Below are 21,929 nucleotides of genomic sequence, written 5' to 3' on the forward strand. Positions count from 1 at the left end.
GCGTGGAGCCATGCGTGTAGGGCTCTGCATGGAGTTGTCTGTGGAGGGTTCTGTGTGGAGCTGTGCGTGGAGGGCTCTGCGTGGAGCCATGCGTGGAGCCGTGCGTGGAGGGCTCTGCGTGGAGCTGTGCATAGAGCTGTGGGGGGTTCTGCATGGAGCTGTGCATGGAGGGCTCTGTGTGGAGCCATGCGTGGAGCCGTGCGTGGAGGGCTTTGCGTGGAGCTGTGCATAGAGCTGTGAGGGGTTCTGCGTGGAGCTGTGCATAGGGCTCTGCGTGGAGCTGTGCATAGAGTTGTGTGTGGAGGGTTCTGTGTGGAGCTGTGCGTGGGGGGCTCTGCGTGGAGCCATGCGTGGAGCCATGCGTGGAGGGCTCTGCATGGAGTTGTCTGTGGAGGGTTCTGTGTGGAGCTGTGCGTGGAGGGCTCTGCGTGGAGCCATGCGTGGAACCGTGCGTGGAGGGCTCTGCGTGGAGCTGTGCATAGAGCTGTGAGGGGTTCTGCGTGGAGCTGTGCATGGAGGGCTCTGCGTGGAGCCATGCGTGGAGCCGTGCGTGAAGGGCTCTGCGTGGAGCTGTGCATAGAGCTGTGGGGGGTTCTGCATGGAGCTGTGCATGGAGGGCTCTGTGTGGAGCCATGCGTGGAGCCGTGCGTGAAGGGCTCTGCATGGAGCTGTGCATGGAGGGCTCTGCGTGGAGCCATGCGTGGAACCGTGCGTGGAGGGCTCTGCATGGAGTTGTCCGTGGAGGGTTCTGTGTGGAGCTGTGCATAGAGCCGTGGGGGATTCTGCATGGAGCTGTGTGTGGAGCTGTGCGTGGAGGGCTCTGTGTGGAACTGTGCATAGAGCCGTGGGGGGTTCTGCGTGGAGCTGTGCATAAAGCTGTGGGGGGTTCTGCGTGGAGCTGTGTGTGGAGCTGTGCATGGGGGGTTCTGCGTGGAGCTGTGCATAGAGCTGTGGAGGGCTCTGCGTGGAGCTATGTGTGGAGCTGTGCGTGGAGGGCTCTGCGTGGAACTGTGCATAGAGCCGTGGGGGGGGTTCTGCGTGGAGCTGTCCATAGAGCTGTGGAGGGCTCTGCGTGGAGCTGTGCATAGAGCCGTGGGGGGTTCTGCGTGGAGCTGTGCATAAAGCTGTGGAGGGTTCTGCGTGGAGCTGTGCATAAAGCTGTGGAGGGTTCTGCGTGGAGCTGTGTGTGGAGCTGTGCGTGGGGGGTTCTGCGTGGAGCTGTGCATAGAGCCGTGGGGGGTTCTGCGTGGAGCTATGTGTGGAGCTGTGCGTGGAGGGCTCTGCGTGGAACTGTGCATAGAGCCGTGGGGGGGGGGGTTCTGCGTGGAGCTGTCCATAGAGCTGTGGAGGGCTCTGCGTGGAGCTGTGCATAGAGCCGTGGGGGGTTCTGCGTGGAGCTGTGCGTGGGGGGTTCTGCGTGGAGCTGTGCGTAGAGCCGTGGGGGGTTCTGCGTGGAACTGTGCGTAGAGCCGTGGGGGGGTTCTGCGTGGAGCTGTGTGTGGAGCTGTGCGTGGAGGGCTCTGTGTGGAACTGTGCATAGAGCCGTGGGGGGGTTCTGCGTGGAGCTGTGCGTGGGGGGGTTCTGCGTGGAGCTGTGCGTGGGGGGTTCTGCGTGGAGCTGTGCGTAGAGCTGTGGGGGGGGGTTCTGCGTGGAACTGTGCATAGAGCCGTGGGGGGTTCTGCGTGGAGCTGTGCGTAGAGCCATGGGGGGTTCTGCGTGGAGCTGTGCGTGGGGGGTTCTGCGTGGAGCTGTGCGTGGGGGGTTCTGCGTGGAGCTGTGCATGGGGGGTTCTGCATGGAGCTGTGCATAGAGCTGTGGAGGGCTCTGCGTGGAGCTGTGCATAGAGCCGTGGGGGGTTCTGCGTGGAGCTGTGCATAAAGCTGTGGGGGGTTCTGCGTGGAGCTGTGTGTGGAGCTGTGCATGGGGGGTTCTGCGTGGAGCTGTGCATAGAGCTGTGGAGGGCTCTGCGTGGAGCTGTGCATAGAGCCGTGGGGGGTTCTGCGTGGAGCTGTGCATAGAGCCGTGGGGGGTTCTGCGTGGAGCTGTGTGTGGAGCTGTGCATGGGGAGTTCTGCGTGGAGCTGTGCATAGAGCTGTGGAGGGGTTCTGCGTGGAGCTGTGCGTGGGGGGTTCTGCATGGAGCTGTGCGTGGGGGGTTCTGCGTGGAGCTGTGTGTAGAGCCGTGGGGGGTTCTGCGTGGAGCTGTGCGTAGAGCCGTGGGGGGTTCTGCGTGGAGCTGTGCGTGGGGGGTTCTGCGTGGAGCTGTGTGTAGAGCTGTGGAGGGGTTCTGCGTGGAGCTGTGCGTGGGGGGTTCTGCGTGGAGCTGTGCGTGGGGGGTTCTGCGTGGAGCTGTGCGTGGGGGGTTCTGCGTGGAGCTGTGCGTAGAGCCGTGGGGGGTTCTGCGTGGAGCTGTGCGTGGGGGGTTCTGCGTGGAGCTGTGCGTGGGGGGTTCTGCGTGGAGCTGTGCGTAGAGCCGTGGGGGGTTCTGCGTGGAGCTGTGCGTGGGGGGTTCTGCGTGGAGCTGTGCGTGGGGGGTTCTGCGTGGAGCTGTGCGTGGGGGGTTCTGCATGGAGCTGTGCGTAGAGCCGTGGGGGGTTCTGTGTGGAGCTGTGCGTGGGGGGTTCTGCGTGGAGCTGTGCATGGAGCCGTGGGGGGTTCTGCGTGGAGCTGTGCATAAAGCTGTGGGGGGTTCTGCGTGGAGCTGTGTGTGGAGCTGTGCATGGGGGGTTCTGCGTGGAGCTGTGCATAGAGCTGTGGAGGGCTCTGCGTGGAGCTGTGCATAGAGCCGTGGGGGGTTCTGCGTGGAGCTGTGCATAGAGCCGTGGGGGGTTCTGCGTGGAGCTGTGTGTGGAGCTGTGCATGGGGAGTTCTGCGTGGAGCTGTGCATAGAGCTGTGGAGGGGTTCTGCGTGGAGCTGTGCGTGGGGGGTTCTGCGTGGAGCTGTGCGTGGGGGGTTCTGCGTGGAGCTGTGTGTAGAGCTGTGGGGGGTTCTGCGTGGAGCTGTGCGTAGAGCCGTGGGGGGTTCTGCGTGGAGCTGTGCGTGGGGGGTTCTGCGTGGAGCTGTGTGTAGAGCTGTGGAGGGGTTCTGCGTGGAGCTGTGCGTGGGGGGTTCTGCGTGGAGCTGTGCGTGGGGGGTTCTGCGTGGAGCTGTGCGTGGGGGGTTCTGCGTGGAGCTGTGCGTAGAGCCGTGGGGGGTTCTGCGTGGAGCTGTGCGTGGGGGGTTCTGCGTGGAGCTGTGCGTGGGGGGTTCTGCGTGGAGCTGTGCGTAGAGCCGTGGGGGGTTCTGCGTGGAGCTGTGCGTGGGGGGTTCTGCGTGGAGCTGTGCGTGGGGGGTTCTGCGTGGAGCTGTGCGTGGGGGGTTCTGCATGGAGCTGTGCGTAGAGCCGTGGGGGGTTCTGTGTGGAGCTGTGCGTGGGGGGTTCTGCGTGGAGCTGTGCATGGAGCCGTGGGGGGTTCTGCGTGGAACTGTACATAGAGCTGTGGGGGGTTCTGCATGGAGCTGTGCGTAGAGCCGTGGGGGGTTCTGCGTGGAGCTGTGTGTAGAGCCGTGGGGGGTTCTGAGTGGAGCTGTGCGTAGAGCCGTGGGGGGTTCTGAGTGGAGCTGTGCGTGGGGGGTTCTGAGTGGAGCTGTGCGTGGGGGGTTCTGCGTGGAGCTGTGCGTGGGGGGTTCTGCGTGGAGCTGTGCGTGGGGGGTTCTGCGTGGAGCTGTGCGCAGAGCCGTGGGGGGTTCTGCGTGGAGCTGTGCGTAGAGCCGTGGGGGTTCTGCGTGGAGCTGTGCGTGGAGTTCCCTGCCCGCAGGCCCTGCCCCTCCCAGCCTGGCTGTGCCTGAGGGACCGTGGCATCTGTCCTCGGGGGGTTGGGCTGGAATAACACTGCAGCCCGGGCACAGGACACATGGCCACACGCGGTGTCACCAGCCCAGAAGGGGCCACGCAGGCTTTGAACTCTGCGTTCCCAGCTGCTTCATGCGGGTCCCGGCCGGGTGAGAAGGGGTCGGGGTCTCGGTGGTGCTTCCGGCGGCCGGGCTGCGTCCACGCGTGCCCGTCCCGAAGGCTCGGCCCGCCCTTGCCTCGCCCCGCGCCGTTCTGGGGCTGCTGCTTCCGGGGTGTCGGCTTTTGCCAGGTTCCATGTGTGGCGCTCTCCTGAGCTCCTGCTGGGCTTTCCATTCCCAAGTGGCCTTGCTTCCTGTGCCAGCCGGGAGCCCTGCGCTGATGCGCCCACCTCGCCCGGGGGCTAGTGTGTGTGCTGAGCCCTTCCCACGTGCGCGTGCGCAGCCGCGCGGGGTGCCGGCCCTCACGGGACGCGTGGTGCGCAGCCGCGCGGGGTGCCGGCCCTCACGGGACGCGTGGTGCGCAGCCGCGCGGGGTGCCGGCCCTCACGGGACGCGTGGTGCGCAGCCGCGCGGGGTGCCGGCCCTCACGGGACGCGTGGTGCGCAGCCGCGCGGGGTGCCGGCCCTCACGGGACGCGTGGCGCGCGCGCAGCTGCGCGTGGTGCCGGCCCTCACGGGATGCGTGGTGCGCAGCCGCGCGGGGTGCCGGCCCTCACGGGACGCGTGGTGCGCAGCCGCGCGGGGTGCCGGCCCTCACGGGACGCGTGGCGCGCGCGCAGCCGCGCGGGGTGCCGGCCCTCACGGGACGCGTGGCGCGCGCGCAGCCGCGCGGGGTGCCGGCCCTCACGGGACGCGTGGTGCGCAGCTGCGCGTGGTGCCGGCCCTCACGGGATGCGTGGTGCGCAGCCGCGCGGGGTGCCGGCCCTCACGGGACGCGTGGTGCGTGCGCAGCCGCGCGGGGTGCCGGCCCTCACGGGACGCGTGGCGCGTGCGCAGCCGCGCGGGGTGCCGGCCCTCACGGGACGCGTGGCGCGCAGCCGCGCGGGGTGCCGGCCCTCACGGGACGCGTGGCGCGTGCGCAGCCGCACGGGGTGCCGGCCCTCACGGGACGCGTGGTGCGTGCGCAGCCGCGCGGGGTGCCGGCCCTCACGGGACGCATTGTGTGCGCACGTGGGCATGGCAGTCCCACCCTCACCCGTGGTCAACCACTGCTCCAAAATACTACATGGAAAGATCCAGAAGTAGCTGGTTTGCAGGTTGTAAGTAACTGCAACGGTGTGTCGTTGTGATGGCTGTAGTGTGTGGCGGCTGCTCCCTTAGCGCCCCCAGTTGCCCCGTTAAGCACGCGGGAAAGCGGTCTGTGTAGGTGGAGCAGGCAGGCCCGGGCCCAGTGCCACTGTGGTTCTGAGCCTCCGTGGGGGCCTCGCCCTGGCCCTGGAGGGCCGGGTGTGAGCGGGCACTGCACGGCCGCCGCGTGGATGGGGGACAGACTTCCTGTGGTGCAGGTGGGAAACTGAGGCCAAGCAGGGTCTGGATGCCCGCAGTCTCACTGCGGGGCCCGGCTCTCCCAAACTCCTCTGTCCAGGGACCCTCCCAGAGGCGAATGGGCTTTTCCAGACTCCGCAGGGTGGAGGGCGTGGAGATCAGCCAGGAGAGTCGCCTCCTGTGCCTGGGTAGGAGGCCCGGGCTGTCCGTGACCCACAGCGGGGGCAGCAGGAGGCCCGGGCTGTCCGTGACCCACAGTGGGGACAGCCCCTACGGGCTTCTCCCGGGCAGGCCTAGGGTGGGGGGAAGGGGCTCTGGGCAGGACCAAGGGCGAGGTGCCCCACGCCCATCCTCTGAGATGGGAAGGTGAGCCCCACGGTACAGCTGCGGAAATGGGCTTGGGTGCCCTGGCGGGTGTGGGGTGGGCGCTACCTGTCAGCGCCGGAGCCCCAGCTTGGGACCCCTCGTGATGGGGGCAGCAGCCACCGTGCCAGGGAGCCCCGGAGCGAGGCGGAGCAGGGAGGCCTGGCCTCCGGGCTTTGCAGCTGGCACAGACATGGCGGGGGGAGCAGCGAGGAGTGCCAGTCAGAACCTTGGCCCCCCCCCATTTCCTCCCTTCTACCCCAGAGAAACTGCCGGAACCCTGAGAAAAGGCGAACCCTGGCTGGGAGGGGTCAGTCCAGCTGTCAGGCGGCGTCTGTCCGTGCACACCCAGAGCCGGGAACATACCTCCACCTAGCGCCGCACTGCCAGGAACACCTCCTAAAGGAGAAGCCGCTGCACAGAGCCCCATTGAGCTGAGCTGCAGCCTCAGCCCGGCTGACCTGGGGACTGGGGGCAACCCAGGCAAGCCCAACACTGCCCCCCGGGGCTCCTTCGCCGGCAGAGGGCCCGCGGGAGGGCTCCACACGTGACCCCAGCTCATGGGCAGGGACGGAGGGTGGGGGTGCGTGCCCTTTCTGTCTCCCAGGGTCCTGCTGTGGCTTCTCAGTTGATGCTCTGTGTGGCATTTGATGTTTAACCAGAGGGAGGGGACGAGCTGTGTGGCTCTGCGTCATCCTGCCCCTTTGGAAAACAGAGGCAAATTCCAGACCCACAGGTCAGAAGGCCTGGCCACCAAAACACAGGCGCATTGCCTTCCGGGAACTTTGTGAAAACCCAGTATGCCTCCCCCAGACCCAGTATACCTCCCAGTATACAAGGAAACGCAGAGCGTGTTCACACCAAGCCCGTGCACGGAGCATTGAGCGTCGTTCCCGCTCCCTCCACCCGGCCTGCAGAGTGTGTTCACACCAAGCCCGTGACACAGCATTGAGCGTCATTCCCGCTCCCTCTACCTGGCCTGCAGAGTGTGTTCACACCAAGCCCGTGACACAGCATTGAGCGTCATTCCCGCTCCCTCTACCTGGCCTGCAGAGTGTGTTCACACCAAGCCCGTGACACAGCATTGAGCGTCATTCCCGCTCCCTCCACCTGGCCTGCAGAGTGTGTTCACACCAAGCCCGTGACACAGCATTGAGCGTCATTCCCGCTCCCTCTACCTGGCCTGCAGTGTGTTCACACCAAGCCCGTGCAAGGAGCATTGAGCGTCGTTCCCGCTCCCTCCACCCGGCCTGCAGAGTGTGTTCACACCAAGCCCATGCATGGAGCATTGAGTGCATTCCCGCTCCCTCCACCTGGCCTGCAGAGTGTGTTCACACCAAGCCCGTGACACAGCATTGAGCGTCATTCCCGCTCCCTCCACCTGGCCTGCAGAGTGTGTTCACACCAAGCCTGTGACACAGCATTGAGCGTCATTCCCGCTCCCTCCACCCGGCCTGCAGAGCGTGTTCACACCAAGCCCGTGCACGGAGCATTGAGTACATTCCCGCTCCCTCCACCCGGCCTGCAGGTCCGACCCGGCCTGGATGCCCTGCGCTAGGTTAAGCATGCTGAGAGGAAGGTTGATGCTCAGAGTGTTGAGATTTGGGTAGGAGGCAGGACAGGGCATCGAGGCGGTGCTCGTGGCAGAGTAAACCACTCCCCTCACTGCCAGGAAGCAAGGACCCACAGCCCCCTTCAAGGATGGTCAGTGACCTACAGCCTTCTACTCACCCTGCCCCCCCAGGTCCTACCACCTCTTAATCAATTCTTCTCCCCAAGGCTCTGCGGGGGAGTTCACCCTCCAAACTATCCATGCCCCTTTGGGAGTGAGTGCTCAAACACACTGCCGTGCGCCCTTCCCCCGGAACACTACTCAGCAATCAGCAGGAGTACGTATGGCCAGGGGTGAGCTGAGTAAATCTTGAGGGAATTGGGGTAGTGAACAAAGCCAAGTCACACGCTGCCTGCCCTGGTGCAGCTCTCTCTGGAAGCCATGTTGGGGTGGGCCGGGACTGGGGTGGCACGGAGGCTCAGGAGGGTGCTCTGTGTGGACTGGCTGTGGTGGGGTCACGTGAAGCTGCTGGCGTGACAGGTCACACTCAGAGGTCTGAGTGTGCGCCCTAGGTGGGTGCATCCTTGTCCTGGTGTGGGTGGCACCATAGCTGTGGCAGTCTTACCAGGTGGGGTAGCCCCCCGCATGCTTTGTGGGAGATACCTGGGAATCTGGGGTCATTTCAGAGAGGCTGAAAATCTGATGCAACATGTCAAGGCCTGGGAGCACCTCCTGGAACCCCGACTGCACTGGATCCGGTCAGAGTCCCAGTGTCCACACTTGGCAGGGGGAAACTGAGGCCAGAGAGGGGAAGGGACATGTTCCCAAGGAAGATGAGGATGGCCGGCTCCATCAGAGCCTGGGGCTGGGGCCCTTCCTGCTGCTCAGGCCGGGCCTGAGGTCTGTGCTGTTCTGTAGGAGAATGTCACGCTGTGTTCATGTCCACTCAACAAAAGGCGTGCCACCACGTACAGTGCATGCGGAATCACTACCCACACTACCAGCACCCAGACCCCAGTACGCTGTGCCTCGTCCCCCAATCCCCCCCCGCCCCCGCCATGCCCTCCCCCCCGCCCCCGCCATGCCCCCCACCCCCGCCATGCCCTCCCCCACCCCCGCCATGCCCTCCCCTCCTCCGCCATGCCCTCCCCCCAGCCATGCCCTCCCCAGCTCCGGCCTTCTTAGCAGAGGCTTGCGCTCCAAGGAAGCTGCCTCCCCAAGCCACAGAGAAGATGGCCAGAACGGCAGCATGGGCAGTTTGTCTCCCTGCTAGGTTCCTGCCCTGCTGGCCAGCTCTGCCCAGGCCTGGGCACCTAGGAGGAAGAAGTGCCGTAGCCATGGGCACGGGCTGGGAGCCTTCAGTAAGACTGGGGGCTGCCAGGCAGGTGCTGCGTCCCCCGGCCTTCGCCTCCCATAGCCAGCCCATGAGCTCGTGCGTGGATGTAGAGCCGACGTGTTGGTGGGACACGCCGTCACGTTTTTGCTTTTTTTGTGGACGGTGGGGTTGCGTGCTCATTGTATACGCCCCATGTAACCCAGGCTGCGCTGTGCGGCGCACACACTTCCGGAGTCCAGGTCCTGGCCCTGCTCTCGTCCTGTAATGTATCACGCTCTTCGTTCTTTCTCCCAAATACGTGGAACCCGTGTGGCACCAAGAGGGCCCACCAGCTGCTCCCGTGGCAGGGCTATGGTGGCACCGCTGGAGCGGAAGTGTGGCCGTGGGCTTTGGAGCTCTGGTTCACGCTTAGTGCTGCAGGCTTTAGGGGGCACGTGAGTCTGCGTGCACAGGACAGCATTTGTGGGGTTTTCCTCGTGGTGGCCTCTGAGGATGGGAGGTTCACTGCTCGGGACCCCTGTAGGGCTGGCACTGGCTGCATGTGCAGAATTGCTGGCCGGGGGCTCTGCGTGCCCTCTCTGCCTTTCCTGCCAGGCCTTGCTGTGCCTGTGCGGGAGGCGCAGGGCCAGGACCAGTCAGGGGCCGGGCTGAGCTCTGCTCACAGAGGCTGCTGCCCAGCAGCTCAGGCCACCGAGCCTTCAGGGGAGCAGAGCTGTAGGTGGGGGGAGGTGAGGAGGCCAGCACGAGGTGTGGAGCTGGGCGTGTGGCAGGGCAGAGCTGGCCTATGTGTCCCCTGCCTGTGCCCCCAGACAGTCCCTGTTCATGCTGTGTTCCTTGGTTGGAAACTATTGCTCATGAGGCAAGCCTCTGCAGACCAGGGGCCCCTGAGGGACAGGTGGCAGAGCGCTAAGGCCCACCAAGTGCTTACCACTTAGGGACCACACAGAAAGCTACCGCCGTCAGGAGAAAAGGAAGGAGAGGAGGGAGAGAGGAAGGGAAGGAGGAAGGACTCTGCTGGGGTTGAGAGAAAGAGATTGAAGGAGCTGGGAAGGTGGCTCCGTGGTAGAGCGCTTGCCTCGTATGCATGAGGCCCTGGGTTTGATTCCTTAGCACCACATAAGCAGAAAAAACCGGAAGTGGCGCTGTGGCTCAAGTGGTAGAGCGCTATCCTTGAGCTGAAGAGCTGAGGGACAGCGCCCAGGCTCAGAGTTCAGGCCCACAACCAACCCACACACAGAAAGACAGAAAGAAAGAAATTGAAATGTGGTATGTAAGTAGGGTTTTTTGTTGTTGTTTTTGTCAGTCGTGGGGCTTGAACTCTGGTCCTGGCCGCTGTCCCTCAGCTCTTCAGCTCAAGGCTAGTGCTCTACCACTAGAGCCATAGCACTACTTCCAGTTTTCTAAGTGGTTTATTGGAGATAAGACTCTCATGGACTTTTCCTGCCCTGACTGGCTTTGAACCACGATCCTCAGATCTCAGCCTCCTGAGTAGCTAGAATGACAGGTGTGAGCCACCGGCACCCAGCTGTAAGTGGGGTGAACAGGAGTTTGTTTCTAGATAAAGAGATGAGGGTGGCATGTGTGCCAAGGATGGCCCTGTGAAGGTGGTCGTGAGGCCCTGTGCGTCATAAGGCTCACAGGTTTGAGGAAATGGTTGGCACAGCACCTGGCGTGGGATGGCTCCCTGCCTCTGGCGAGGAGGTTGCCACATTTGTGCCATGGCAGAGCAGGGCCCTGCGCCGCACAGCGTGGCCAGGGAAGCCAGCACGGAACGTGGCGTCCGTGGCATCACACCATGCTGCCATTTCCTGCTGCTTCTGTGCTGAGAGCCCGGGACGCCCTCTGGTCAGTGTCTGTGCCCAGCAGGGGCTCCCAGGTGGGCAGGGACAGACTGTTTTGGGGAGCCAGCCCCCAGCCAGCGGGCAGGCCCCAGCCAGCCCAGCTGGGATGTGGGGGGAGCTCATGTCCAATTCTGCCAGGTCACTGCCTGCCCTGGTGAGAGGTGATGTTCATTGTGTCTGCTCCCTTCTTACAAATGGGGAAACTGAGGCACTGAGCCAGGAAGAATGTGCCCCTGACCCCATGACCGCTGCCGGAAAGCTGGGGTGTAATCCAGGCCAGGCCACACCCCCTTACAACAGCCAAAACGTGACCAAAGGAACAGATCTGGACCCAGCTGTCAGGGTCCAGGGCTGCACATGGTGGTCTTGGGTAAGGGCGGGGCTCTGGCTCCTGAGGGAGGTGGGTGGGTGGAGCCTGTGGGCGTGGCCATCCCTGGTCACATGCTCTGGGATGGGGGGTGGCTCAGCTGTGGGACGTGTTTCTGTGTACGTGAGGCTCAGGACTCCATTCCCTGTTCCCCAACCCCCAAACATCCTAGCACGAGTGCTGTTTGAGCCTTCCTAGGTGCCTCATCTCCCGAGCCTCAGTTTCCCCATCTGTGGCCAAGGGCCCCTTATGACTGTCGGCCGGCCCCACCTGGGGACCGTCAGGACTCACAGGGAGGTAAAGCACATGGTTTCTTGCCGGGGGAGGGGTCGTTCCCAGAGCTGTTCAGATGCCCGGACCCATTCCGGGCCGGAGCTGGTGGCACCAAGGGTTCCTTGTGTGGGCTGTCCTGTAACCCTGTCTCGCTTTTGCCACCCAGGAGCTCCCTGGAGACCGGAAGCAGCCTTTCCACCGACTGTTACAGGTACTGTCTCTCCTCCGCCCTCCCTAGCCCCGGGCCACTGTGCAGGGCTTTCTGTCTATGCTGGGTTGGGGCAGCAGGCACTATGGGGACAAATCTGAGCCCCCCGCCCCTCCAAAGCCCAAACATACCATGGACATGACCCCTGAGCAGGTGTAGTCCGCAGACACGAGGCCTAGCCCAGGCAGTGCCGGGCTGCTGCTGAGGGCCAGGCTGTGCAGATAGTTGCTGCAGGATGCAGAGCTGGGGTCCCGGGGGGCAGGCTGTGGCCCTTGGTTCCCATGACAACCAAGGCCGAGGTGCAGGGAGATGCTGGGGGCTGGGGGCTGGCCGTGAGCCTGTACCTGGGCAGTGAGGCCCCGCCCCGTGTCTGTCTTGGGTTCCCTGCCTTTACCTAAAAGGACTGGACTGTATCAGGGCATCTTGGGGGGAGGGGGAGTCAGCAGACCTTTGCTCTCATCAGGCAAGTCCTGGGAGCTGGGTGGCTTCCGGTGTGGGGTGGCTGTGTGGCAGGTGCCGTGATCCTTGCGTGGCGGGTGCTGGGGTCCCTGCGTGGCGGGTGTCTGTGTGGCGGGTGTCTGCGTGGCGGGTGTCTGTGTGGCGGGTGTCTGCGTGGCGGTTCCTGGGGGTCCCTGTGTGGCGGGTGTCTGCATGGCAGTTCCCGGGGGTCCCTGCGTGGCGGGTGTCTGTGTGGCAGTGTCTGCGTGGCGGTTCCCGGGGGTCCCTGCGTGGCGGGTGTCTGTGTGGCGGGTGTCTGCGTGGCGGTTCCTGGGGGTCCCTGCGTGGCGGGCGTCTGCGTGGCGGTTCCCGGGGGTCCCTGCGTGGCGGGCGTCTGCGTGGCGGTTCCCGGGGGTCCCTGCGTGGCGGGCGTCTGCGTGGCGGTTCCCGGGGGTCCCTGCGTGGCGGGCGTCTGCGTGGCGGCGTCTGCGTGGCGGTTCCCCGGGGGTCCCTGCGTAGCGGGTGTCTGCATGGCGGGCGTTTGCGTGGCGGGTGCCGTGGTCCCTGCGTGGCAGGTGCCATGGTCCTTGTGTGGCAGGCATCTGCGTGGTGGGCATCTGCGTGGTGGGTGCCGTGGTCCCTGCGTGGTGGGTGCTGTGGTCCCTGCGTGGCAGGCGTCTGCGTGGCGGGTGTCTGCATGGCGGGCGTTTGCGTGGCGGGTGCCGTGGTCCCTGCGTGGCAGGTGCCGTGGTCCTTGTGTGGCAGGTGCCGTGGTCCTTGTGTGGCAGGCATCTGCGTGGTGGGCACCTGTGTGGTGGGTGCCGTGGTCCCTGCGTGGCAGGCGTCTGCGTGGCGGGTGTCTGCATGGCGGGCGTTTGCGTGGCAGGTGCCAGGGGTCCCTGTGTGGCAGGTGCCGTGGTCCCTGCGTGGCGGGTGCCGTGGTCCCCTGCGTGGCTGGTGCTGGTCCCTGCGTGGCAGGCGTCTGCGTGGTGGTCGTCTGCGTGGCTGGTGCTGGTCCCTGCGTAGCTGCAGAGTGTGCACGAGGCAGGCGGGGCATCTGCACGGCCAACCCAGGTGAGCGGACATGGGCCACCTTCCTCCTGGAGGGCATGTGGGCCACTCTCGGGGAGGGAGCGAGCCGCACCCCCATGGGCCTGCGTCTCCGAGCCAGCGTGGCACTGGGCACGCTCCGGGGTGGGGACAGAGAGCCGGCGGGAGCCTGTGCCTTCCGCCCTGTGCACACGGCCCACATCCTGGCGTGACTGTGTAATGACGGCGTAATGCTCTCGGCAGGCTTACCGATGAAAACTACTGTCCTCGCCCTGGCCCAGCCGGCCAGGCCCATACCAGCCTCAGTCCCAGGCCCTGCGTCCTTCCTGCCACTGGCTGCCAGAGCCCTCTGGAGCCCCGACCCGAGCTCTGGCTGACCCCCACCCCCAGGATCAGAGCTCCCACGCCCCACACATCACAACCAGCTCTGCAGCGCACCCCCGCCCGGCCTTCCTCCCACATGGGCCCCGGGCCCCACCCCAGCACACCCATGTTCGCACTCCCTCGGGACACACGCATGATCACACTCACTGGCCGGCCTTGGGCTTCCCTGGTGGGGAGCTGGACCAGGGAGTGGGCTTGAAGAAACCCCGGGGGCCGCTGAGCCATGGGCAGCCTGGCCCATCCACGCTGCCAGCTGGACCTGCTCCGGGACAGGCCCGGAAAGCTCTGGAACGGGGGGCAGTGGAACAAAGGGGCCCTCTGTTCTGGGCGTGTGGGGGCGGGGGGGCTGGGCCAAGTACCCCACTCACCGCAGTGTGCCCGCCCAGTTCGGTCAGCAGGGCTGGCTCCGGAACTGGGCAGGGAGCACAGGGTGGCAGCCGGAGGCCGTGCCCTTCGCTCCCCGTAGGGGTAGTGGGGTGGGAGCGGAGCTGTGGGTGCCTCGCATCCCGGCCCCACCCCAGCCTCTCTCTGCGTCCAGGCGGGCACCGTGGGCGCTGTGGCCAGGCCTGCCGCTCTGCCGGCGCTGTGAGCAGGGGCCAGGTAGAGGATGCACCACAGCCCTGTTTAGTACAGTGTGCCGGGTGGTAACAAGGGCTCGGAAGGAATGGAGAGGCATGGGAAGAGAGCGGGGAGCACCCTCTGAGGCCACACTATTTAACGGAGCCTGGAAGAGGAGGGTCCAAGCATCCACCTCCCTTCTGGGAGCACCCAGTACAAAGGTCCTGAGGTGGAGGATGCTGGGCACCTCACTCGCGTGAGCTCCCCCCAGCCCGCACAGGGCTGGCACGCTCAGCACTCCCATTTCATGGGTGAAGACAGTGGAAAACCAGACACTGAAGGAACTTTGCACTAGCCCCCAGAGGACCCAGCCTCCCCCCGCCCCCCCCCGCCCCCCGCCGTCTGCTGCTGCCCCCCTCGCACCCCCACCTGCCCTTTGAGGGGCCCTGGAGGAGGGGCCTGGCCAGCCCCGCCCTCTCCCAGAAGCCTGGGAACACAGAGACAAAGGTCCCAGCCAGTACTGGCTGCTTTTCAAAGGCACAGCCAGCTTCCCGGCCACCGCCGTGAGGGGGAAGCTAATGTCCTCGTTCCTCCAGCCCACAGTCATTTCCCTGGGCCGCCACCCCCACTTCCATCAGCCTCACTAGGAAGCCAGGCCTCATTAATGATATGGGCGTCCCCTACCCCACATGCCTGGAGTCCTTGCCGGCCAGCCAGCCAGCCAGCACGGCCGGAGCGCCCTTCCCGGCCCCGGGCTGGCACCGCTGCCGGCCGGCCGGGTCTTTGTCATGTGCTCGGGCTGTGATCCCTGCATGTGTGCCACCCTCAGTGCTCACAGCGCCCCGCTGTGCCATCCAGACGTGCCCATCGGTGTCGCCGCGCTCCCTGGGCCCGGAGGCCCTGCTTTAGAAGCACTGTCCCCCTGAGACGTGGGGAACCTCCCGAGGCGGGGACTTTTCCTTTGCAGTCTCATTTCTGGCTCCCTTCGCCGGGCCGTGGCCGGGGCCAGGCTTGGGCTCCCCTCCTTGCCCCTTGCCAGCCCAGCCCAGGACGTACAGGGTCCAGGCTCTGCTGTAGTGTTGGGTCTCATCTGAGGACCTGATACCGGGTCCTGGGGCTCTGAGCTCTGGGGTGTAGAGGGGAGGGGAGGCCCCCGGGGAAAGTGGGGTATGACCACCATGCCACACAGGAGGAGCACACCTCTGCACAGAAGCGAGCACTCGTGCACACAAGGTCTGGAGTCACCAGACAGGAGAGCGTGGGTGCCTAAGGGAGTCACCAGACAGGAGAGCAGGGGTGCCTAGAGACCCTCCAGCCTCCACCACACAGGACAGCAGTGGCCATGGGCCGCCCTGGAGCGAGCGGGGCTGGTCCTCCCCTGGGGTGCTCCCAGGGGTCAGGGAGGCCGGCAGACAGCCCGGCACAGGCAGGGCCTTCCCAGGCACGCACATGCCGGGGAGAGGCTGGGCCTCTCCAGCTGGGGCCCAGGGAAGCCCTGAGGGGTGACTGCAGGGTTGGGTCTCTTGAAACCCACACAGGGTCCTGAGGGCACGGGTGGCTGGGGTCAGAGGCTGCGGTCATCTGGGAGTGCCAGGCAGGAGTTGGCTTTGACTGAGAGCAGTCGTGGAAGGCATGGCGCTGAGGTGGTGTTAAGCTCCCCGTCCAGGAGATGGGGGACAGTGCCGTGCTTCCCTCCTCCCTTGTGGCTGCTGTAGGCATGGCCCGGGGGCCCCTCTGCTCCCCTCCCCCGCTCTGCCAGGGGACAATGCCCTTGGTTGCCATCCCCTGCAGCCCAGCCTCCTCCCTCTCCCCTCCCTCCTAGCCACGGGAGTCCCCTCCCGGCAGCCAATGAGCAGCTGTCATGGAGGTTCCATTTTAGATTTTATCGATGTGTCCCTGTTGCCCGGGCAACTGTGCTGGCGGCTCTGTCAGTCTCTCTTGCCCGCCTTTCAGAGCCGTGCTGCCCCCACCGCAGGCTCCCTGTGTGGCTACGTGGCAAGTTTCCTTGCTTGCGGGCCAGGGGTGGGGGATTCCACCACACGTAATTTCTCTGGCAAGGACGGCGTTTGTCTGCCTTGTACCCCCCTCTTCCCTGCTGCTCCCGGGACTCTCCGAGCTGTAGGCCCCTCCGTCCAGGCCGGCGGGGGCATCTCGCACAGGTGCCGGCCGGGTCACGGGGACTCAGGGTCTGTTTAGACAAGCAGACTCGAAGAGCTCTCTGCATCAGGAGCCCCCGGCCCCAGGATGCCGGACGGGGGGCCCACGCAGCCCAGCACAGGCAGACACACTTCTGTTTGCTATGGGGCCGCCCCGGGGAGCCCCCCGGAGCACCAGCCACCAGAGAGAGCAGCGGTGTGAGCCGGCCTGGGCGGCGAGCGAGGAGCGCGGCGTGTGAACGCCGGGCTTTTGTGCTGCTGCTCTTTGTATTGGAGGCGTGCACTGGGGAGCGGCGCCGGCCAGAGCTGGGCCATGTGAGCAGGGCGACGTGGCGGGGACCGGACTGCGCGGCTTGAGTGGCCGGGCCTCCGCCTCCCAGGTGCTCCTCTGGCCACTGGAGACAGGAAGGTGAAAATGCTCAAGTTCAAGGCCTTTTGCCTGGATTACTGGCAGTTCCTATGTCTGCAGCCCCTGCATGGGACCTATAAAAGGTAAGCGGATGCTGGGCTCGCGTGACGGGACCTGGAGTGAAAGTTCACCCAAAGTCTGCCCAACTGCAGTCTTCCGGTCTCCATGTGGCTCTCTGCCTCTGGCCGCTGCTGCAAGTGTTTTCTAGAAGTCTGCTTTGGCTGGTTTTGTAACTCCACTCGGTGTGCCCCTCCCGCCAGCCCACACTGGATAGGTTTTGTGCATAGAACATGCGTTTGGCTGCGGGACTGGCAAGGCGGGCAGGGGCTCCGGGGCTGGAGGTCAGGATCGGAGGACCAACGGTCAGCCACTTACCCGCTGTGGGGCCCTGGGCCGCCCACGTTCTCTTGCTGAGCGCCCAGCTTCCTCATCTTTGGTCCCGAGGGCATGGAGTGGGACTGTGGGCTGCTCCCCCCAGTGACAGGGACTGCAGGGTGAAGACACTGGGCACCGTGCACACGCGTGCAGGCCCGCATGTCGGAGAACGTGGGCTGCTCGCTGTGGCTCGGAGCAGGCGGGTCGGTGGGACCTGCGAGGACACGTCCCCTGGCCTGGGAATCGGCTTTCCCTGATTCCACGCGGTGGAGTTGCCGCCCTTAGCCGAGAGCAGCCCTGGGGAAGCCGGAGCCGTTCTTTCCTCCTCCAGACGCTCTGGAGGGCATGGAGGTGGCACCGCAGTGTAGGAGTCCCCTCGCATGGGCGAGCGCCAGGGAGCGAAGCCACGCTGTGTGCGGTGAGGCCTGTCGCAGCAGTGCGGGGTGTGCACAGAGCCCCGCGGGGAGCCCTGGCCCCAGGGCTGTGTGGAGCCCCAGACGCTGCCTCGGCTGGCGTAGGTGAGCGCTACACGCCCCACCATCGGGCCCCAGGTGGAATCATCCTTGAGGCCTCCAGCAGCAAGTGGGATGGGCCCTGAGTCCAGGCTGTGTGGCCCTGGGATTTGAACTCAGATCTCCCCAGCTCCAAGATAGACTCTCATGTCCACAGCTTTAAGCCATGCCCATGCCAGGGTCCTGGGGCACTGGCGTGGGCTCAGCTGGACAGGCGTGTTAATGGTTGGAGCCCTAGCAGGGCGGGGCGGGGGTGCTGGGTTGAGATGAGGCAGGCTGTAGACAGAAGGGGCGGCAGCCATGTGGGAAAGAGCTAAGCCTGGGCGGGTAGGGGTCGGGAGCCGCCAGGTAGCGCGCACGGTTCAGTCCATGGTCAGTGTGGGAGCCTCCTGGGCCAGCAGATGCCAGGCCAGCTCCTGAGGTCCGAAGGCAAGAAGCCATGCCCACACCCGGGCCTCTGCCCAGCTGCCCAGGCAAGTGCTTATCTGACCACACAATCCTTTCTCAAGCCCAGAGAGCGGCCTGTTCCTCAGGGAGCCTCCATCCAGGAGGGGCCCTCTACCCATAAGGGCTCCACCCCCCCACGAGGACCCCCCACCCAGCAGCCGGGAGAGGTCAGGCCGCGGTAGAGGTGCTGGGAGGTGGAGGAGGCTATCTGGGAAAAGTCCGGGAAGGCTTCCTGCCAGAGAGGACATCAGAGCTGTGTCCAACTGAAGTGTTGGATTTTTCCAGAAGGGCAGAGATTGCAGGCACCATCGCTGCAAGAGCTGGGAGGGAGGGAGGACCTGCCTGACAGGGTTTAGGACAGTCCACGGTGTGGCTGAGTGTCGGGCGGGGGTGGGGGGGGGTCAGTGAGGAGCAGGTGCTGTCTCCAGGTGCTGACCCTGTGCCCCCTGCAGTGCTGGTGCTGTGAACACCCCACTTTTAGGTGACAGATGGGAGGGATGGGAGCAATAACTTAGCCAAGTTGCACGCCACGCAGGGCAGCATCAACCTATCAGAATGAGCGGGTCACGGCACAGGGAGGGGGTGGAGGCTGCGAGGGCAATGGTGGATGGTCCGCGCTGGCCAAGGATGCCCAGGCGCACCCCGCCTCCTCCTCCTTTGTAACGGTGGGATGGTTGCTAGGTGGTGAATACAATCAGCAACGCCCCCCCCCCGACCAGAGCACTCCCCCCAGCCTCTGTGCCGGCCCTGGGAAGTGGAGAGGGGACACTGAGCCCCCCACCGCCGGTGGGAACCGCAGACAGGACGGGACAGCTGGGGACACCTCGCTCAGCGGGCATGGCCACTGCCCCCCGAGCCGCGGACGGGACGGGACAGCTGGGGACACCTCCTCAGCGGGCACGGCCGCTGCCCCCCGAGCCGCGGACGGGGCCGTGTCGCCGTGCTCCCCAAACTTCAGGAGTGTGGGAAGGGTGTTTTGTAGACAATGCGTAATTAAGCTCTTCTAAACACAGGGTGTGCCAAGCTCTCTGGAAGCTGTTAATTATTCTTCATTAGTGATCTTAAATTAATGTCAAATAATCCTGGGGCTATGCCAGCAATCAAGACCGGGGAGGAGAAAAGGGAAAAAGTGTTGCAGAGCCTCTGCCTTGAGAGCGATGTTCTGGGGAACAGCAAGCCTCCCCCCAAGTCCTGGGCCTCAGGTGTCTTCCCTAGTGCAGTAGAGCAGGTGCAGAGGCAGCGTGGGGTACACGCGGGGCTCAGCTCCAGAAATGGAGTGTTCCACCTGCCCGCAGCCCTGTTCCCTGCAGCCCTGTCCCCCCGACCCCCAGCCCCGTTCCCGGGGCCCCACGCTCCTATCCCACCCTCTTCCCAGGCTGACCCTCCACAGACCTCCTGTTCTCTCTTTCCAGGCACGTTTCTGTAACTTTGCTCACACAGGTCGGGTGGTTTATCTCATCCATTCATTGATTGGCTCGGTCATTTCTTGTAGGATAGAGGGTGAAAGCGGAGCCGCGGCCCAGCCCGGCCCCCTCGGGCTGCCCCCTCGGAGTCGGCTGGCAGGTGTGCAGCACTGGCACTCCGGGTGTAGAACGTGTTTCATTGTGAAATTCGGCTTTTGTTTTGAGCTGGAGCATCAGCACGTGCCCAGGCTGCCTGCGAGCTCCTGCCTCAGTCCTGGACCTGCTGTGGCTACACACAGGTGCCACAGAGCCCAGCCTAGTCCGCCAGGTGACCCGTGTGAAAGTGAGCAGCTGGGTGGCATTAAACATGCCCATGTTGTTACACAGCCACCACCAGAGCCCATGGTACCGCCCAGCCCCCACCCGGGCACCCACCAGGCCGCTGTGTCTCAGGGTTTGTGACGCTTCCTCCCTTGTCCTGGCTGAAATACTGTCCAGCTCTTCCTCTGGCCCCGGCCAGTGTTGGACACGTGAGCATGTACACATGCACACATGCGTGCATACACACACACACACACATGCACACCACCGCCAGCACGGCCGCCTGTCACTATGAAATCTCGCTGCTTTCCACCGTCCGTGTCTCCCTGCTCTGACATTAGCTTAGTGCGTAATGTCTCTCAGGCTCACCTGCATTGTAGTCTGGGTGAGAATTTCCTTCTGTTTTTGTTTTTGTTATAGCTAAATCATATTCCCTCTTTCATGCCCTGCATGCTTGCTTATCTGCTCAGCTGTGAACAGACCTGGGTTTTCCCTCCTCCTGGGTATTGTGACTAATACTATAACAAATGTAGGCGTGAGAATAGCTCTGTGGAATGGGACGTGCTTTGTTGTGTTTTAAGTTTTCGTTCTCACTTTAATTCTTAGGCAGGAGGCAGTCAGGATGTCCCGCCCCAGTCCCAGGGGAGGGGACTGGGGTCTCCACCTCCTACCCAGGAGTGGCAGCGATGGTCTTGGAAATAGTCTGCCTACTGACCGGGGTCTGCCCTCTGTCTGACCCCAGGCCTGAGCAGAGAGGGGCCCGGGAGGCACCGGACAGCTGCGAGGCACCTGGGATGGTTGGCAGTCGTGAGTGGCAGGAGGGGGTCAGGGTCTTGGAGAAGTCGGTCTGCAGTGGACCAAACCCATCTTGAACCAAGCCCAGCCCAGATTTAGGAAGAGGAACTGGTGTCCCTTTGTGGGGCAGGGACAACCTGGCCTCCAGCAGTGTCCAGAGAGCATGATGGGGGGGGGGGGGGAGTGGGGCCAGGCCTGCAGCGCGCCCTTCCTCCCCAGTGCCCTCCTTCCCCTGGCGGCAGAGGGCGGGAGCTGGGCTCAGTTCGTGCAGATCTGCAGTGCACACGGGGCATCACTAGATTCCCAGCACCGCATGCTCACTGCTTGTGGGCTTTGCCCGCCGAGCGGGTGAGAGGGCCAGGCGGCCATCCGTGGAGTGCGACTCTGCGGGAGGGCTCTGCCCCACTAGGGCTCCAGAGACCTCGCTGGTGCAGAGGAGGGAGAGCGAGGCCATTCCCTCCTGTTGGCTGCTGTGGGCCGGCCTGGCATCTCCCCCAACGTCCTATGTCGGATTCATAGCCCCTGCTCCTTGGAACGGACTTAGTGTAGAAACTGGATCTTTGGAAGCCATTAAGGTAGACTCAAACTCAGCTCCGTGAGCTGATGTTAGAACGCAGGCGTGGGAATGTGCTGTGATGTGGCTGTGCATGTCCTCAGGACAGGGCCTGAGGTGGCCAGTGGTCAGGTCACATCATCCACAAGACATGTTGGTGAGCGATCCTGGGGAGGGGTGCGTTTGTCCTTGTATGGCAGGCTCCATTTTGGCCCCATGCTGCTGTCCCAGCTGCCTGTCCACACCCTGCAGGTCAGCACTGTCCCCTCCCTCTCACTGCAAGGTGCTCTGCTCTGGAGGCCACCTGGGGACACTGTCCATCTGGATATCTGATGTCCTGGGCTCGGCCGGCACTGTGAATGAGATGGGAGAAGCAGTTTTAGGGAGCTGGTGTTAAAGTCCTGATTTGAAGCCCTCTCGAAGGCATCAGAGAACGGATACTCTTGACACTCTCAAACGAAGAGTATGTGTGTAGGCGATGTGCGTGCATGCGTGTGTGCGTGCGTGCGGTGTGACGGAGCCGGGGGCTCCAGCGAGACTGGACGCACACTGTCCTCTGCCCCTCCCCCTCCCGTGGTCTGCACTGAGCCCCGTTTACAGATGAGCAGAAGTCAGCCCCACGCCTGCTCAGGGCCCTGTAGGGCCCTCTGCCCCTCCCTGACCTGCTCCCTCGGCCTCCTTACCCTGCGGGTCCTACCACCGTCCCACCCCTCACACCACCCCCTTTTGTGTTCTTTTTCCCACCCAGAGCGTTTGGGTGGGTCCCGTCTGCACCCCGGTTTGCAAACACCAGCTCAGTGAGCCTTCATCCGTCTCTGTCTCTCCTGCCCCGCCCCCGTCCCAAGCTCACGGTGGCTGTGCAATGGTACTGCGTTAGTCTCAGGTCCCAAGCCCAGGGTCTTGTTCATCCCGGGGACGGCTCCCTGCCCTCCTGGGAGCCTCTGTTTCTCCCTTGCACTGAGCAATACAGCTGCCCGCTTGTGTGGGGCTGGCACGGTGAGCCGCCTTCCCAGCCCTCCCTGCCACCCTGCCGGGCCTGTCCCGCACCCACTGCGCACAAAGCCACGCACAGGCGGCAAGCAAGGTGCCCGGCCTGCCCTGTGGGCGGTGCCACACGCAGGTGCCCTCGGGGACCTCCATCGAGCTCCTCTCCCAGGCTTCTTTGTCACCGAGGCCGAGGCAGGCCAGAAGTGCCTTTGGCAGGAAACAGTATCTTCGTGTAACTGAGAAGCATTGTCTTGTTTTCATGGTAACCTTCTACTCACGGCTAGC

The 21,929-nt window shown here is 64.4% G+C and overlaps 1 protein-coding gene across 1 annotated transcript in view; it reads left to right on the forward strand.

The window, feature by feature from the left end:
• The first annotated feature begins 11,236 nt into the window (after positions 1 to 11,236).
• Positions 11,237 to 21,929, forward strand: part of Iqsec1 (IQ motif and Sec7 domain ArfGEF 1) — a 98,011-nt gene continuing 87,318 nt past the window's right edge. The window contains exon 1 of the mRNA XM_042679656.1: positions 11,237 to 11,259. The gene's annotated coding sequence lies outside the window, so the exon portion shown is untranslated. The remainder of the gene's footprint in view (positions 11,260 to 21,929) is intronic.

This window comes from Dipodomys spectabilis, unplaced genomic scaffold (genome assembly GCF_019054845.1).
Source record: "Dipodomys spectabilis isolate Male_0828 unplaced genomic scaffold, ASM1905484v1 ptg000054l, whole genome shotgun sequence".
NCBI classification, from domain to species: domain Eukaryota; kingdom Metazoa; phylum Chordata; class Mammalia; order Rodentia; family Heteromyidae; genus Dipodomys; species Dipodomys spectabilis.